Source organism: Trematomus bernacchii, unplaced genomic scaffold (genome assembly GCF_902827165.1).
Source record: "Trematomus bernacchii unplaced genomic scaffold, fTreBer1.1, whole genome shotgun sequence".
Taxonomy (NCBI): Eukaryota; Metazoa; Chordata; class Actinopteri; order Perciformes; family Nototheniidae; genus Trematomus; species Trematomus bernacchii.
In genome coordinates this window covers 3495009-3508144 of record NW_022987771.1, presented here as the reverse complement: position 1 = coordinate 3508144, position 13136 = coordinate 3495009, and the positions used below count along the sequence as shown (strand labels likewise).

Genomic DNA, 13136 nt, shown 5'->3' with positions numbered 1-13136 from the left:
AAAAACCCACATTTCAAAGGGAAAAATGGGAGAAACCTCGGGGAGAGCAACAGAGGAGGGATCCCTCTCCCAGGATGGACAGAAGTGCAATAGATGCCGTGTGTAAATCGAAGAGATAATACATTTTACAGCGTAGGTAGACCGCATGACAAATAAAGAAGTGTAAAGTAAACATTTACATTATTATTATGATTATTTAATATATAAAGACTATATATTATTGAATTACAAGATTAGATATATTTTATTTGATCTAAAATATTGATGTGTTCAAATGCTCTTCTAAACAAAACTGAAAGTCCATGAAAAGTTGTCTTTCTGTATTTGTGAATGAAGCGCCATCTCCTGGTTAAATCCTGAAATTGAAAATCTGGCAACGCCCTCTTGGAAAATAGTGGGAGGGCTTAACATTCCCAGATGCTGGTCTTAGGCAGGTCTTAGGCAGGAAGCAGGCAGGAAGCTGTAAGCTGAAGTCTTATCTGGAGTGCTACATCTGTAGCATTTAGTTTATTTAATAAAAGAGCACATGTTCAATGTGAAAAGTGACAGTAGAGGTAGAATTATCATTATGAAATATAACAAGACAAAAAACTCTGCTGATTACATTCTGATTTGTGTTCAGAGCCATGGACTCAATCTCCTAGGATCCTTCATTATGTAAAAACTACAACCACAAAAAGGCAGATTTATCTTTGCTTATAATGCTGTATGTTGGATTGGTGTAACTGATATGTGTATTTCTAGACATGTTTGACAACTTTTAAAACGTTATCAAATATAGTTGGTGTTAAGGAATAATTCTTCTAGATATCTAACCTTTTGCTCTGTGACGTTTTATGATCTACTCTGACGTCTGTTATCTCCTTTAAGGAAAGGCCTTGGTGCCATATGTGTTGTCCCGGCAGTGAAAGTGGAGGCTAAAAGGGGTCAGAATGTATGTACACACACACACACACACACACACACACACACACACACACACACACACACACACACTCACACTCACACTCACACTCACACTCACACTCACACTCACACTCACACTCACACACACACACACACACACTATAAGATCCAACTTTACCAAACACAACTCTTCCCAGTTGTACCAGAACAAAGACTCAAAGTGAGAGGAAGTCTCAGGGAACAGGGAGCGGCTGCTGCTGAGTTTACTGCTTCACTCACAGACAACATGGCTTCCAGATTAGAGGAAGATTTCTGCTACTGTCTGCCATGACATCTTTAAAGATCCTGTCGTCCTGTCATGTAGCCACAGCTTCTGACCCGGCAGTGAAAGTAGAGGCTAAAAGGGGTCAGAATGTACGCACACACACACACACACACACACACACACACACACACACACACACAGACACACACACACACACACACACACACACACACACACACACACACACACACACACACACACACACACACACACACACACACAGTATTATTGTATGAGAGAGGTTCCAGGTTGAATTGAGGCGAATATTTTTAATGTTCAGAGGTTGTTGTGTTTAATATTCATGAGAATAGTTGTCATTGTTCAAATGATAATAAACAAACATATAAAGCATATTTGTCCACTCATATGTTGATATGAGTATTAAAAACTTGAAAAATATCCCTCTAAGGTACATTTAGAACAGATAAAAAATGTGCGATTAATTTGCGATTAATCGCGATTAACTATGGACAATCATGCGATTAAATATTTTAATCGACTGACAGCCCTAGTATTTTTACAACTTGTATTTAGAAATACTCTGTTGTAATTATTGATGCATAAATGTGTTCATCCATTCAATGTGGCATCTGCTATAATGGGGTTAATGTATGATATTACTTAATAATACAATACACTATATGATAATTACATTTTAATTTGATTCATTTCTTATTTCTTAGTTTCTCATCATTACTATGAAAGCACCCAGTGTTTTAAATAATGGTCGGAATGTGACCTGTGAGCCTTCTGAATTACTGTGGGATAGCACATTCTAAACTAAAATGTTCAATCAATAAAGTAACATCTTATCTTATCTTAAAAATATCTTCATATTAATAATAATAATAAATCATACAGTATGTGTCCGAAAGGGAGCAGGAGGAAGCAAACACAAAAATATACTAAAAATATACTGCATATTAAAGCAAACGATTGTAAAGGTAAAAGTATGAGCATCAAATCAAATCAAGTTTTATTTATATAGCACATTTTTAAAACGATTTTTGGTCGAGCCAAAGTGCTGTACATATAATAAAAATACCCTACAGTAATGACACTTTACAGCAAATACAACAGCACTTTGTTCAGAATATCAGTATGAGAAAAAGACACCCTCTGTCCTTAGACCCTCACATCGTACAAGGAAAAACTTCCAGAGAAAAACCCACATTTCAAAGGGAAAAATGGGGAGAAACCTCGGGGAGAGCAACAGAGGAGGGATCCCTCTCCCAGGATGGACAGAAGTGCAATAGATGCCGTGTGTAAATCGAAGAGATAATACATTTTACAGCGTAGGTAGACCGCATGACAAATAAAGAAGTGTAAAGTAAACATTTACATTATTATTATGATTATTTAATATATAAAGACTATATATTATTGAATTACAAGATTAGATATATTTTATTTGATCTAAAATATTGATGTGTTCAAATGCTCTTCTAAACAAAACTGAAAGTCCATGAAAAGTTGTCTTTCTGTATTTGTGAATGAAGCGCCATCTCCTGGTTAAATCCTGAAATTGAAAATCTGGCAACGCCCTCTTGGAAAATAGTGGGAGGGCTTAACATTCCCAGATGCTGGTCTTAGGCAGGTCTTAGGCAGGAAGCAGGCAGGAAGCTGTAAGCTGAAGTCTTATCTGGAGTGCTACATCTGTAGCATTTAGTTTATTTAATAAAAGAGCACATGTTCAATGTGAAAAGTGACAGTAGAGGTAGAATTATCATTATGAAATATAACAAGACAAAAAACTCTGCTGATTACATTCTGATTTGTGTTCAGAGCCATGGACTCAATCTCCTAGGATCCTTCATTATGTAAAAACTACAACCACAAAAAGGCAGATTTATCTTTGCTTATAATGCTGTATGTTGGATTGGTGTAACTGATATGTGTATTTCTAGACATGTTTGACAACTTTTAAAACGTTATCAAATATAGTTGGTGTTAAGGAATAATTCTTCTAGATATCTAACCTTTTGCTCTGTGACGTTTTATGATCTACTCTGACGTCTGTTATCTCCTTTAAGGAAAGGCCTTGGTGCCATATGTGTTGTCCCGGCAGTGAAAGTGGAGGCTAAAAGGGGTCAGAATGTATGTACACACACACACACACACACACACACACACACACACACACACACACACACACACACACACACACACACACACACACACACCAGTGAAAGTGGAGGCTAGAAGGGGTCAGAGGGCTCAAATGGGATATACGGTATATATATATCGTAATTTTCCACACACAGACAGACAGACAGACAGACAGACAGACAGACAGACAGACAGACAGACAGACAGACAGACAGACAGACAGACAGACAGACAGACGGAGAGAGAGAGAGAGAGAGACACCCCACACCTGGCAGTGAAAGTGGAGCCTTGAAGGGGACACACTACCCCACTCGAACACACACACACACACACACACCACACACACACACACACACACACACACCACACACACACACACACACACACACACACACACACACACACACACACACACACACACACACACACACACATACACACTATAAGATCCAACTTTACCAAACACAACTCTTCCCAGTTGTACCAGAACAAAGACTCAAAGTGAGAGGAAGTCTCAGGGAACAGGGAGCGGCTGCTGCTGAGTTTACTGCTTCACTCACAGACAACATGGCTTCCAGATTAGAGGAAGATTTCTGCTACTGTCTGCCATGACATCTTTAAAGATCCTGTCGTCCTGTCATGCAGCCACAGCTTCTGACCCGGCAGTGAAAGTGGAGGCTAAAAGGGGTCAGAATGTATGTACACACACACACACACACACACACACACACACACTCACACTCACACTCACACTCAACACACACACACACACACACACACACACACACACACACACACACACACACACACACACACACACACACACACACACACACACCAGTGAAAGTGGAGGCTAGAAGGGGTCAGAGGGCTCAAATGGGATATACGGTATATATATATCGTAATTTTCCACACACAGACAGAGAGACAGACAGACAGACAGACAGACAGACAGACAGACAGACAGACAGACAGACAGACAGACAGACAGACAGACAGACAGACAGACAGACAGACAGACGGAGAGAGAGAGAGAGAGAGAGACACCCCACACCTGGCAGTGAAAGTGGAGCCTTGAAGGGGACACACTACCCCACTCGAACACACACACACACACACACACACACACACACACACACACACACACACACACACACACACACACACACACACACACACACACACACACACACACACACACACACACACACACACACACACACACATTCTTAATTGCTGTTACAATAAAATACTTTCAATACAAATCCTTATGAGTTATTTGGCTTGATTCTAAGTGAACGGGTAAATTTGACCCTGAACAGAAGAGGTGTCTCGTCTCTATTTATCAACATCAACCAATTGGAAAAAAAGTTGGAACATTTTAAAAGTAATTTAAAAAATGTTATGTTATGCAAAACTAATGTATTTTATATCAAGGTTTTTCCAATGTAAATAGAAAAATGTGTTTGAATGTATATGTTTTGTGAAAAACGAATGACTTATTCTTATGGAACCATGATCTGTGAGAGGTGAATAACACAATTGCACTAAATATTGATTTCATTGATAGTAATAAAAGGTACAAACTATGTACAAAAAAAATCTGGATTTTGGGGCTTCTGACCATTTTTGGATAATTAAACATGCACTGGGTCAAATTGACCCACGAATATTATTGCTGTTACAAAAAACGAATATAACAGGAGGGTTTTAACGAAAGTTTCAATGCTTTTCTTTCATTATAATTTGAGTAAAAGGTTGAGGAGATAACATTGTATTGTTTTATTTTTTCAGTGACACAGATATAGTGAAAAGACTATCAGTCCAAGCTCAGCTTTGGTAAGGGATATATACGGGACAGGCAGAGAGAAAGAGAGAAAGTGATGGAAGTCAGAGAGGAACTGCAGGTGCAGCCTTCTGAGCCCAGGGTTGCATTTACATTCTGTTCATGTGCTGTTCAACACAAAACGATAGGCTTAATAAGCCCATCTATCTATCTTCAAAGTGAAATTAACTAAATTACTGAATTATTTGTAATACACTGGCAGGAGCGACAAGTGGGCAGAAGCGACAAGTGAGGAGGAGCATACATTTAACAATGACGGATGAGTAGAGGACAGCGAGATTACTTTTCCAATGTTTTGTGAGCAATTTAGCCTCTTCTGCATGTCCAGATTATAATGTGGATCATTATTGGTAACAATCAACTGATTCTCGTGCATTACACTTTCAAATATCTATTATGCTGCAGCCCACTGACATGGTTTGAAATCAATATATTATCCAATTTGTCCATTTTGTCTGTTCAGCGCAGACTAAAAGCCGGAATGAAAGAATCTAAATAATTGTCAAATCAGCTGAGAAGTACCTTGATGTGAAAGGGATGCACTGGGAAAATGTTAAAAATATCCTAAATGATGACTTCCAACAATCTCAGACATGGACTGGTTCATCCTGGTGGTGTTAATTGTACTGCAGTGGAATGCTAGAAGTTTAATTGCAAATGGACAAGAGTTCAAACAATATATGGCAATCTGGGAGAGAAACCTAATATATATACTGGGATATACTGCAGTTAGAAGAGATAGGGACTCTGGCAGAGGGGGAGGAGTTGCAACATTCATACAGAGTGGTATAAGTTACAAAGTTATGCATGTAAGTACAGATCATGAAGCAATAGTTATGAGGGTATGGAATGACAGAGGACCTATAGTTATTATAATCCATGTGGGAAATTAAATCAAAGTATATTAGAGGATGCTGGGGGTTCACTGCAAGACAAAGTAATATGGTGTGGGGATTTTAATTCACATAACTCGCTATGGGGAAGCAGTAGCACAGATGCAAATGGTGCAGTAGTTGAATAATTTATAGATGACCATGGGCTAGTGTGTATTAACACTGGGGAAGGAACACGATATAATTGCACGAAGAATATAGAAACAGTACTCGACCTGACATTTGTATCTAGTGCTATAGCAGGTATAAGTACATGGAATGTGGTAAAGCAAACTACAGTGGGCAGCGATCATTATCCGGTAATGACTAAAGTTGGAACCAACATAAGTTTTGAAAAATATACAAATAAATGGGGATTCAAACTGTCAGTAGCTAAGACTCAAGTCATTTGTTTTTCAAAAAGGCATAAAATTGCTCCTGTATAATTACAACTGTATGAACAACCTCTTGAACAGGTAAACACAATAACATTTCTTTGGTGTTTGGTTTGACGGAAAGCTAACATGGAGTAATCATATAGGAAAAGTTCAAAATAAATGTATAAAGGTCAACAATGTACTTCGGTGTTTGGCAGGACAGGAGTGGGGAGCGAGTGAGATCTGTATTCTGGATGTATAGCGTTCATGTCAGCAGCTCAGGCCCTGAGAATTTGTAGTGGAGCTTTTAAAACATCTCCAGTATCAGCAATACAGGTGGAAATGGGAGAAATGCCGTTAAGAATAAGAAGAGTGAAGTTAATGTTGGCATACTGGGTAAACCTTCAGGGGCATTGTGATAATAATCCTGCAAAGAGTATTTTGAAAGACTGCTGGGAGCACAATGAGTCACATTTAACAAGTTTTGGATGGATTTGTGATGTTAAAGCAGCAAGTATAGGTTTAAATAAAATACAGTATTGCCCCACAGCTCCAATCTCGTCCATTCCACCCTGGTTATTCCCATTGCCAAGTGTAGACCTCAATATACAAAAAGAGTTGAAGGAAAATAAAGAACTATTACCAGTATGGGGCGCATAGTCCAGAATTATTTTGCAAAATATCACTCAGACTCAACAATTACATTTACAGATGGCTCCAAAGATCCAGAGACAGGGCGTGCAGGGGCAGCAGTTTATATCCCAGTGAGTAATACACATATAAAGAAAAGGGTTACAGACCATGTGTCAGTATACACCACAGAGTTGTTGGCATTGGTATTGTCATTGAAGTGGATAGAGGAGAAATAAATACATAACAGTGTAATTGCATCGGACAGCTTTTCAGCATTATCGAGTATACGATCAGGCAGATCTTCATTTGGAATGGACATAATAAATGAAATATTTCTCATTTTATATCAAATGCAAATCAAAGGCATAGCAACTTGTTTCATCTGGGTTCCTGCTCATGTTGGTGTGTAGGGTAATGAACAGGTGGATATTCTGGCCAAACAAACACTCAGAATTACAAACACAAACACAGAAGTTCCACTTAGCAAAGCGGAGGTTAAAACATTCATACAGAAATATGCACAAACAACATGGCAAGAACATGGGGACATTAATGATACAGGAAGGATAACATTCAAAGGTATGTGGGGGATGGAAGGAAGGTGGGGTTTAAAAGAAGGGAAGAAAATGTAATTTCTCGGATGAGAATAGGTCATACAGGTCTCAATCATACATTAAGTATAATAGGAAAGCATCCAACCGGAAAATGTATACACTGTAGCCAGAAACTGTCGAACATGTTTTACTGCTTTGCAGGAAATATAGTACTCAGAGAAATGTGCTTTTCCAGACACTGAAGAAAGCAAAATATCATGACTTTTCGCTATCAGGGCTGTTAGGGAAAACATCAGGCAATATATATCGTGAAATTATTAAGTTTCTAAGTGAAATTGATACATTTCAAATAATCTAGAGTTGTATTTATTTTTTATTTTCTTTCCTTTCTTTTCTGCATAGTCTCTTGTCCACACTCCAGTCCAGTTGGTGGCGGTAATGCACCTACAAGTTGGTTTGCCAACCGCCAATAAACACCAAAGAAGAAGAAGAAGTGAAGTTCCCAGCTCTTTCCAACCTGGATCGAGATGCTCTGCCATTTAATAAACCAGGGAAGGATCCTGCTAATCCCAATACTAATGCAATCCCAATGCACTATTCCACATCATAACTTTATTTCATTTTTATAACTATTATTATTTTTGTATTGCTCATGCTCTTATTGTTATTATGTTATTATGTTGCATTGTTGGAGAAGCCTGTGACATAAGATTTTCAACTGCATAATTACTCTGTAGCTATGTCAGATTGACAATAAAGAACCTTGAATAACTACGGACCCATAGCACTTACATCACACTTGTGTAAATGGATGGAGAAGATGATAGTGCATAGACTATCACACGTCTTAGAACAGAGAGGGTTACTGAGTCATTTTCAGAGTGGTTTTCGTAAAGGAAGATCCACAATTGATGCTTTGGTAAGAGTAAGCAATGAGGTTGAAAAGACAATGAAAATGAAAGAGGTTATGGCAATAGTATATTTTGATATTGAAAAGGCGTATGACTCTATGTGGAGGGATGGGTTGCTCATCAAATTGAGTAGAATGGGTGTTGGAGGGAGAATGTATAACTGGATCATGGCTTTTTTATCAGACAGGAAATTCAGAGTTAAAGTAGGGGCAGAGGTTTCAAAAGAGTGCAGTATAGAAAATGGTATTCCTCAAGGGAGTTCAATCAGCCCGATATTATTTAACGTTATGATAAATGATATTTTTAGTAATTCGGATGGATGCATAAAATCTGCGCTATATGCAGATGACGGGGCCATATGGATACGGGGAAGAAATGTTCCATATGTGTTTGAAAAGATAGGGAAAGCTATAAAGAAAGTGGAGAAGTGGTCATACAACTGGGGTTTCAAGCTGTCAGCAAGCAAATCTTGCTTCATGAAATGTACGAATAAGCGTAAGATGGAGACTGAGAAGCTTACATTATATGGAAAGCCGATGAATGAGGTCAATGAATTTAAATATCTGGGGCGGTTAGATAGTAAATGTACATGGAAAACTCATATTAAACATTTGGAAACAAAATCCAAAAAAGAAAAGGTGGGAGAAAGACCAGAAAAGCAAAGAGTATCATCAAGTGCAAAAGACAATTACAATTAATATTTATAAAGAAAGAAATAGAAGGGAGGAAATCATGAACTCAGACTAAATCACACTGCATTGAATGGTAAGCTGTATGTCATGGGGAAAAGTGACAGTGACAAGTGTGGGAACTGTGGAGTTAGGGAAAATGTGGAACATATTTTATTACATTGTGTCACCTATAGAGTTGAAAGAGGAAAATTAAGGGATACAGTTTTAGAGGCAGAGAGGGACTGGAGTGTAGCTGGTATTCTGGGAACAGAAGGAGAAGGAATAAGAGCTACCAGAAAGGCACTGTTCACCTTTTTGAGGGAAACTGGGATAGGGAGAATAATCTAACAGTAGGTTAGAATAGATCATGGATGATTTTTTTTTTTTTTTTTAATTTTTAATTTATTTTATGGTTTCTTAGTTTTATGTTTTCGATATGCTGGTTTATTAGAGGGATGACATGATGATACACACTCGTGTACAGTAGGTGGCGGTATGCAACCAAAAGCTGTTTGCGATCCGCCATTAAAAAGAGAAGAAGAAGAAGAAGAAGAAGAAGAAGAACCTGGATTGAGGTGTTGTCTCGTCGCTACGGTTCTCTCTCTCTGTGTTCCCGATAAAGTGTGTGTGAGCTTCAGCACTACGGATCCATCATCTGTGTTTCTGGATAAACCTCTGAATGGACTGTGTGCTCTTTTTTCTGGAGCGTTGAACTCGGACTATAGGAGCTAGTTTAGCATGCTAGCTGGAAACACGTTAGCATCACTAGTCAGTGTTTAACGGAGTTTGCAGGAAAAGGTGATCTAGTAAACATGAGTAAAGTCCAAATGCTGCTGTCGTTGAAGAAGCAGCGACTCACTGCTGCTGTTGAAGATATATTTGCTCTGTTTGAAAAGACTATAGCAGAGCACGAGGAGGAGCTGTCTCGTTCAAAAGAGGAGAACGAGAGACTCCAGAAACTACTGGACGCTGTTTTACAGCCTCAGCTTCGGATACACAGAGCAGGTCTGTTCCCTTTACTCTTAATTAACACTTTAAACCAGGGGTTTCTAAAGTACGGCCCGGGGGCCAAATGCGGCCCGCTGGCCATTTTGAATTGGCCCTCAGCCAATTCAAAAAGTATAATGAAATATGGCCCACAAATGAAACTTGTGCTTTTCTTATGTTGTACTTCTTAAATATGTATCTACAAATATATTACACAGTAGCATTGATGTGTTAATAAGCCCACTTTTAAAATAAATTAAAAAAATGTTTAGACAAATTGCTCGTGTTACCGCCCTTACATGCTAAACTCTTATTGCACTTTTGGTAACAAGCATTGTCCACCTCAAGACGGGTAAAGTTTAACCACACCTCGGAGCGCGTTATCTCCGCCATCTCCTCCGTGTGTGTGTGTTGCTGCATGTAGCAGCTGCGTGTGTAAACTGCCCCGCCCCCTCGCAAGCAGGCGGGGGAGAGAGATCTCTCGTCTGGATTGGAACCATCCAAAATACTAAAAAGACGCATTTTGCACGCTTTTTGCGTATTAGAGTTGGCGACACTAAAACTGCAATATAATGTTTGTGTAGCAATAATACATATGACATATCTTTTTTACATGTCTCCAGTACCGATAAAAAGACCGATAACGTCGGAGCTTAACCTGTTAAGCCCTGAGCCTGTTTTTCAGGTCTCAGGCTCGAAAATGACATTCCCAGAACAAATGACCATATCTTCCCTTCTAAAAGGGTTAAATTAATAATCTTTTTTCTCAAAGTAATGATAAACCTGTGAGTTGGATGTAGAAAAGTCAGAATCAATATAGATGTTTTTTATTTTAAAGAAAACTCAGATTTTACATAGTAAAAAACTGTAATTATAGTGTCCGTCCAAAAATTCTTTTTTACTTATAGTGAAAACTACCCTTGGATGATGGTAAGGTAGACTAAAAGCTTTAGGAATCCAAAGTACAACATATAATAAGTACCCTGTATCAAGATTGACATTTGACCTTTTTAGAGAGATTTAGCTCAAAGAAACCACTTCTGGGGTCACTTGGGTAGATGTTCCATATCTCTGGCCCCCCTTGCTCGATTTTGATGGTTGACACCTCTTTCTGACCGTAAGAGCCAATAGAATCGAAGGGGGAGTCCCCCACACACACTCATTGTGAAAAGAAAAGGTGGGGGCTTCGCGCATGCAGTTTTGCATTAGAGTGAAGCTACAGTCTAGCTGTGACATCTAGAAACGTAAAAGCATGGATTATCCGTCTGTTTGCTCATGGATTATCAGAAATCATTTCAAAGGGACACAGACACATTGGATTAACCTATGGATTAACTTCAGCGTTTTTATCGTTTTAATGCCATTGAAGACCACTTTGGAGAGACTACAGAGCCAAGGTAAAAATGTTAGCATTTTTAGCTACCTAGCGTCACCTGTTTTGATGTCTGTTTTTGTTTATAACGTCGCAAATTCATATAATTCAGTGATAATGAGGGTACCCATAGATTCTGTGTCACCTCACGATGTGAATCGATGTCATGGATGTGGAGAAGAGATACATAATAAGGTTTTGTGAGTGATTTTCGGTGCAGTCATCTGTTAGCATTTTTTGCTCGTTGCTAATTCAGAGGCTCAGTGTGAACATTGTGGGTTTTCTTTTGAAAAAAAAAAAAAAATGATCAGTTAGATGAGTTTCTTCCCGTTACATGGATATAAAACATTCATAGTTTATTAAATGAACATGCCCTCACACACTGTTTCCTGCAAGATATTGCGGCAGTGCCCCGGTACCGGGGTCTCTCGGGCTTAACAGGTTAACAGTACCACAGTCTTTAATAATTCAGCCCCGGGGGCCCGTTTAATACCGAGGCTCGGTACCCATCCCTACCTTTATGAGTGGCCCAGCCCTTCGTATATTTTTCTGTATGTGGCCCTCTGTGAAAAAAAGTTTGGACCCCCCTGCTTTAAACTCTTTGGTAACACGTTAAAGTCTTTGGTAACACTTCTGACAATTTATTAGTGCTGGGCAACGATTACACATTTTAATCATGATTAATCAAATGATTTTCTGCGATTAATTGCATTGTCATGCACACAATTAAATAATGAATTCAAAAGTAGTGTATTGCGCACTTTTATTTTAAACAAATACTTGCATACTTTTAATTAAAGGGGACCTAGTATGCAAAATGCACTTTTTGATGTATTTTATACATAAATAAATATGTGTCCCCGGTGTGTAAGAAGACTCGCAACATTTCAGAAAATCCAACCCTCTCTCTTTTCGTCCTTACCCACATCTCAAAAAAGAAAAGAAATGCGGGGTGCAAATGAGCAGATCCAGGATTTGGCTCCTGTGACGTCATTGGTGAAATGTGGCACACGTGACACGTCCCAACCTATCGTCTCCAGCACACGTGACACGTCCCAACCGTGTCCGTCCCCCGTATACAGTCGTCTAGCTGAATCCCCTCTCGCAGCTGTGTGTCTGTGTATTCAGCAGGATGTCTGCAGGAGGCACTAAGAGTAAAGTTGTTATATATAATACATATAATGGCACTGTTCTAGCAGTAAACACTTAAGAAACAACATGTCAAGCTATGTGCTGGATCAGAAACAATGCGCGGCGTGTTTTGGGAGTAATATGGTCTGTGTTTACATTAGCAAGCATCGCTAACACTCAGAGCTAATGCTGTAATGGAGAGAATATGTGTAACGTAATGTCCTTGTGTAAACCCTGCGAGAGAGAAAGTTTTGAGCTCCATACTGTTTCAGAAATAATGCTTGAAGTGGTTTGGAGCATAATATGGCATTTAATCACGACAGCGTTTAGCTGAGTTTCTCCCGGTAGAAAACTCTCTTAGCAGGGGAAAGCTGCGTGACGCTACACAGGGGCGTGGCTAGCAGCAGCTGTTTTAAAGCTACGGTCACAGAATCAGCCTTTT

The 13136-nt window shown here is 39.0% G+C and overlaps 1 protein-coding gene across 1 annotated transcript in view; it reads left to right on the top strand.

Annotated features, from left to right (window-relative positions):
* LOC117496782 (zinc finger and BTB domain-containing protein 24-like) overlaps nt 1-13136 on the top strand; it is a gene marked incomplete at its 3' end in the record, with an annotated part of 48397 nt that overhangs the window by 34495 nt on the left and 766 nt on the right. The gene's annotated exons all lie outside the window — the stretch shown is intronic.